The sequence below is a fragment of the Erpetoichthys calabaricus genome, unplaced genomic scaffold (genome assembly GCF_900747795.2).
Source record: "Erpetoichthys calabaricus unplaced genomic scaffold, fErpCal1.3, whole genome shotgun sequence".
NCBI classification, from domain to species: Eukaryota; Metazoa; Chordata; class Cladistia; order Polypteriformes; family Polypteridae; genus Erpetoichthys; species Erpetoichthys calabaricus.
This window is the reverse complement of record NW_026261644.1, coordinates 30,539-36,651: the sequence shown is the minus strand read 5'-3', so window position 1 is coordinate 36,651 and position 6,113 is coordinate 30,539. Positions and strand designations below refer to the sequence as shown.

Sequence of the window (6,113 nt, the reverse complement as noted above, 5' to 3'; positions counted from 1 at the left end):
CCATCATTTCACATGTGATACAAGTGGTTTCCACACATAGAAGTTAAGGAACATTGAGTAACAATCAACATCAGTTTCGCCCAATGCGTTTCAAAGGGGAAAACAAGTGAATTTGAGATGTTGATGTGTACCTTGAGTAACACTTTGGAAACCATCCAAACAGTTATTCCCATTAGAGAACTATGTATTACATCATTTGGATCAGTTTTACATCAGTATTTTCAGGGGGCACTGAGTTATAGTTGAATGTAACTTGAATTCACAATGGCGCGTTTCAAGAGCTGAAAAACACTCCAAGTGATCACAAGTGTTACGGATGGTTAATCTAGTAGAATCTGATCTACACAGTTAAATTCTGTTAGAATCCATCATTTCACATGTGATACAAGTGGTTTCCACACATTGAAGTTAAGGAACATTGAGTAACAATCAACATCAGTTTCGCCCAATGCGTTTCAATGGGGAAAACAAGTGAATTTGAGATGTTGATGTGTACCTTGAGTAACACTTTGGAAACCATCCAAACAGTTATTACCAATTAGAGAACTATGTATTACATCATTTGGATCAGTTTTACATCAGTATTTTCAGGGGGCACTGAGTTATAGTTGAATGTAACTTGAATTCACAATGGCGCGTTTCAAGAGCTGAAAAACACTCCAAGTGATAACAAGTGTTACGGATGGTTAACCTAGTAGAATCTGATCTACACAGTTAAATTCTGTTAGAATCCATCATTTCACATGTGATACGAGTGGTTTCCACACATAGAAGTTAAGGAACATTGAGTAACAATCAACACCAGTTTCGCCCAATGCGTTTCAATGGGGAAAAAAAGTGAATTTGAGATGTTGATGTGTACATTGAGTAACACTTAGGAAACCATCCAAACAGTTATTACCAATTAGAGAACTATGTATTACATCATTTGGATCAGTTTTACATCAGTATTTTCAGGGGGCACTGCGTTATAGTTGAATGTAACTTGAATTCACAATGGCGCGTTTCAAGAGCTGAAAAACACTCCAAGTGATAACAAGTGTTACGGATGGTTAATCTAGTAGAATCTGATCTACACAGTTAAATTCTGTTAGAATCCATCATTTCACATGTGATACAAGTGGTTTCCACACATAGAAGTTAAGGAACATTGAGTAACAATCAACATCAGTTTCGCCCAATGCGTTTCAATGGGGAAAACAAGTGAATTTGAGATGTTGATGTGTACCTTGAGTAACACTTTGGAAACCATCCAAACAGTTATTACCCATTAGAGAACTATGTATTACATCATTTGGAACAGTTTTACATCAGTATTTTCAGGGGGCACTGAGTTATAGTTGAATGTAACTTGAATTCACAATGGCGCGTTTCAAGAGCTGAAAAACACTCCAAGTGATAACAAGTGTTACGGATGGTTAATCTAGTAGAATCTGATCTACACAGTTAAATTCTGTTAGAATCCATCATTTCACATGTGATACAAGTGGTTTCCACACATTGAAGTTAAGGAACATTGAGTAACAATCAACATCAGTTTCGCCCAATGCGTTTCAAGGGGGAAAACAAGTGAATTTGAGATGTTGATGTGTACCTTGAGTAACACTTTGGAAACCATCCAAACAGTTATTACCCATTAGAGAACTATGTATTACATCATTTGGAACAGTTTTACATCAGTATTTTCAGGGGGGCACTGAGTTATAGTTGAATGTAACTTGAATTCACAATGGAGCGTTTCAAGAGCTGAAAAACACTCCAAGTGATAACAAGTGTTACGGATGGTTAATCTAGTAGAATCTGATCTACACAGTTAAATTCTGTTAGAATCCATCATTTCACATGTGATACAAGTGGTTTCCACACATAGAAGTTAAGGAACATTGAGTAACAATCAACACCAGTTTTGCCCAATGCGTTTCAAAGGGGAAAACAAGTGAATATGAGATGTTGATGTGTACCTTGAGTAACACTTTGGAAACCATCCAAACAGTTATTACCAATTAGAGAACTATGTATTACATCATTTGGATCAGTTTTACATCAGTATTTTCAGGGGGCACTGAGTTATAGTTGAATGTAACTTGAATTCACAATGGCGCGTTTCAAGAGCTGAAAAACACTCCAAGTGATAACAAGTGTTACGGTTGGTTAATCTAGTAGAATCTGATCTACACAGTTAAATTCTGTTAGAATCCATCATTTAACATGTGATACGAGTGGTTTCCACACATAGAAGTTAAGGAACATTGAGTAACAATCAACACCAGTTTCGCCCAATGCGTTTCAATAGGGAAAACAAGTGAATTTGAGATGTTGATGTGTACATTGAGTAACACTTAGGAAACCATCCAAACAGTTGTTACCCATTAGAGAACTATGTATTACATCATTTGGATCAGTTTTACATCAGTATTTTCAGGGGGCCCTGCATTATAGTTAAATGTAACTTGAATTCACAATGGCGCGTTTCAAGAGCTGAAAAACACTCCAAGTGATAACAAGTGTTACGGATGGTTAATCTAGTAGAATCTGATCTACACAGTTAAATTCTGTTAGAATCCATCATTTCACATGTGATACAAGTGGTTTCCACACATAGAAGTTAAGTAACATTGAGTAACAATCAACATCAGTTTTGCCCAATGCGTTTCAATTGGGAAAACAAGTGAATTTGAGATGTTGATGTTTATCTTGAGTAACACTTAGGAAACCATCCAAACAGTTATTACCCATTAGAGAACTATGTATTACATCATATGGAACAGTTTTACATCAGTATTTTCAGGGAGCACTGAGATATAGTTGAATGTAACTTGAATTCACAACGGTGCGTTTCAAGAGCTGAAAAACACTCCAAGTGATAGCAAGTGTTACGGATGGTTAATCTAGTAGAATCTGATCTACACAGTTAAATTCTGTTAGAACCCATCATTTCACATGTGATACAAGTGGTTTCCACACATAGAAGTTAAGGAACATTGAGTAACAATCAACATCAGTTTTGCCCAATGCGTTTCAATGGGGAAAACAAGTGAATTTGAGATGTTGATGTGTACCTTGAGTAACACTTTGGAAACCATCCAAACAGTTATTACCCATTAGAGAACTATGTATTACATCATTTGGAACAGTTTTACATCAGTATTTTCAGGGGGCACTGAGTTATAGTTGAATGTAACTTGAATTCACAATGGCGCGTTTCAAGAGCTGAAAAACACTCCAAGTGATAACAAGTGTTACAGATGGTTAATCTAGTAGAATCTGATCTACACAGTTAAATTCTGTTAGAATCCATCATTTCACATGTGATACAAGTGGTTTCCACACATAGAAGTTAAGGAACATTGAGTAACAATCAACACCAGTTTCGCCCAATGCGTTTCAATGGGGAAAAAAAGTGAATTTGAGATGTTGATGTGTACATTGAGTAACACTTAGGAAACCATCCAAAGAGTTATTACCAATTAGAGAACTATGTATTACATCATTTGGATCAGTTTTACATCAGTATTTTCAGGGGGCACTGAGTTATAGTTGAATGTAACTTGAATTCACAATGGCGCGTTTCAAGAGCTGAAAAACACTCCAAGTGATAACAAGTGTTACGGATGGTTAATCTAGTAGAATCTGATCTACACAGTTAAATTCTGTTAGAATCCATCATTTCACATCTGATACAAGTGGTTTCCACACATTGAAGTTAAGTAACATTGAGTAACAATCAACATCAGTTTTGCCCAATGCGTTTCAAGGGGGGAAAACAAGTGAATTTGAGATGTTGATGTTTATCTTGAGTAACACTTAGGAAACCATCCAAAGAGTTATTACCCATTAGAGAACTATGTATTACATCATATGGAACAGTTTTACATCAGTATTTTCAGGGAGCACTGAGATATAGTTGAATGTAACTTGAATTCACAATGTTGCGTTTCAAGAGCTGAAAAACACTCCAAGTGATAACAAGTGTTACGGATGGTTAATCTAGTAGAATCTGATCTACACAGTTAAATTCTGTTAGAACCCATCATTTCACATGTGATACAAGTGGTTTCCACACATAGAAGTTAAGGAACATTGAGTAACAATCAACATCAGTTTCGCCCAATGCGTTTCAATGGGGAAAACAAGTGAATTTGAGATGTTGATGTGTACCTTGAGTAACACTTTGGAAACCATCCAAACAGTTATTACCCATTAGAGAACTATGTATTACATCATTTGGAACAGTTTTACATCAGTATTTTCAGGGGGCACTGAGTTATAGTTGAATGTAACTTGAATTCACAATGGCGCGTTTCAAGAGCTGAAAAACACTCCAAGTGATAACAAGTGTTACAGATGGTTAATCTAGTAGAATCTTATCTACACAGTTAAATTCTGTTAGAATCCATCATTTCACATGTGATACAAGTGGTTTCCACACATAGAAGTTAAGGAACATTGAGTAACAATCAACACCAGTTTCGCCCAATGCGTTTCAATGGGGAAAACAAGTGAATTTGAGATGTTGATGTGTACATTGAGTAACACTTAGTAAACCATCCAAACAGTTATTACCAATTAGAGAACTATGTATTACATCATTTGGATCAGTTTTACATCAGTATTTTCAGGGGGCACTGAGTTATAGTTGAATGTAACTTGAATTCACAATGGCGCGTTTCAAGAGCTGAAAAACACTCCAAGTGATAACAAGTGTTACGGATGGTTAATCTAGTAGAATCTGATCTACACAGTTCAATTCTGTTAGAATCCATCATTTCACATGTGATACAAGTGGTTTCCACACATAGAAGTTAAGGAACATTGAGTAACAATCAACATCAGTTTCGCCCAATGCGTTTCAATGGGGAAAACAAGTGAATTTGAGATGTTGATGTTTACCTTGAGTAACACTTAGGAAACCATCCAAACAGTTATTACCCATTAGAGAACTATGTATTAAATCATTTGGAACAGTTTTACATCAGTATTTCCACGGGTCACTGAGTTATAGTTGAATGTAACTTGAGTTCACAATGGCGCGTTTCAAGAGCTGAATAACACTCCAAGTGATAACAAGTCTTACGGCTGGTTAGTCTAGTAGAACCCCCAGTGCTATAAGCTGTTGGCCATTAACGTTGTACTTAACCTCAGCAACAGTGTATGTCGTCGAAACGCAATCTCATTCTTTCTGTTTGAAGTAGGCTCCCCCTTTCTTCACTATATACTGGACGTAAAGTAGCAGGGCTTTCGCTTACGGCCACACCAGTGTGAATGCGCCCGATCTCAAATGATCTCGGAAGCTTAACACACTTGGGCTCGATTAGTACTTGGATGGGAGAACACCTAGGAACCCTAAGTGCTGTAATCTTTTAGCCATTACCATTGTTCTTAACCCCCGCATCAGTGTATGTTTTGTTAACGCATCTTCATTCTTTCTATTGGAAACAGGCACTCCCATTCTTCACTTTATACTGAACGTAAGTAGCAGGGCTTTTGCTTACGGCCATACCATTGTGAATGCGCCTGATCTCAGAAGCTAAACACACTTGGGCTCGATCAGTACTTGGATAGGAGACCGTCTGGGAACCCCGAGTGCTGTAAGCTTTATGTCATTAATGTTGTACTTAACCTTAGCATCAGTGTATGGCTTTAAAACGCATCTTTATCCTTTCTATTGGAAGAATGCTCCCCCTCTCTTCACTATATATTTGAACGTTAAAGTGCATTCCTTTCGCTTTTCGGCCACACCAGTGTGAAAGCGCCAGATCTCGTCTGATCTCGGAAACTAAACACGCTTGGGCAAAGCCAGTACTTGGATGGAAGACCACCTGGGAACCCCGAGTGCTGTAAGCTTTTAGCCATTACCATTGTTCTTAACCCTGGAATCAGTGTATGTTTTGTTAACGCATCTTCATTCATTCTATTGGAAGCAGGCTCTCCCTTTCTTCAATATATACTGAACATAAGTAGCAGACCTTTTGCTTACGGCCACACCAGTGTGAATGTGCCCGATCTCGTCTGATCTCGGAAACTAAATATGCCTGGGCTCGGCCGGTACTTGGATGGAAGTCCACCTGGGAACCCCGAGTGCTGTAAGCTTTTAGCCATTACCATTGTTCTTA

At 37.7% G+C, this 6,113-nt stretch overlaps 4 pseudogenes; all 4 read left to right on the top strand.

Moving 5' to 3' along the window:
- Nucleotides 1-5,240: 5,240 nt before the first annotated feature.
- LOC114641437 (uncharacterized) lies at nucleotides 5,241-5,359 on the top strand (annotated as a pseudogene).
- A 127-nt stretch (nucleotides 5,360-5,486) lies between these two features.
- LOC127526491 (uncharacterized) lies at nucleotides 5,487-5,595 on the top strand (annotated as a pseudogene).
- A 130-nt stretch (nucleotides 5,596-5,725) lies between these two features.
- LOC127526484 (uncharacterized) lies at nucleotides 5,726-5,844 on the top strand (annotated as a pseudogene).
- Nucleotides 5,845-5,971: 127 nt separating this feature from the next.
- Nucleotides 5,972-6,090, top strand: LOC127526483 (uncharacterized; annotated as a pseudogene).
- The last annotated feature ends 23 nt before the right edge of the window (nucleotides 6,091-6,113 follow it).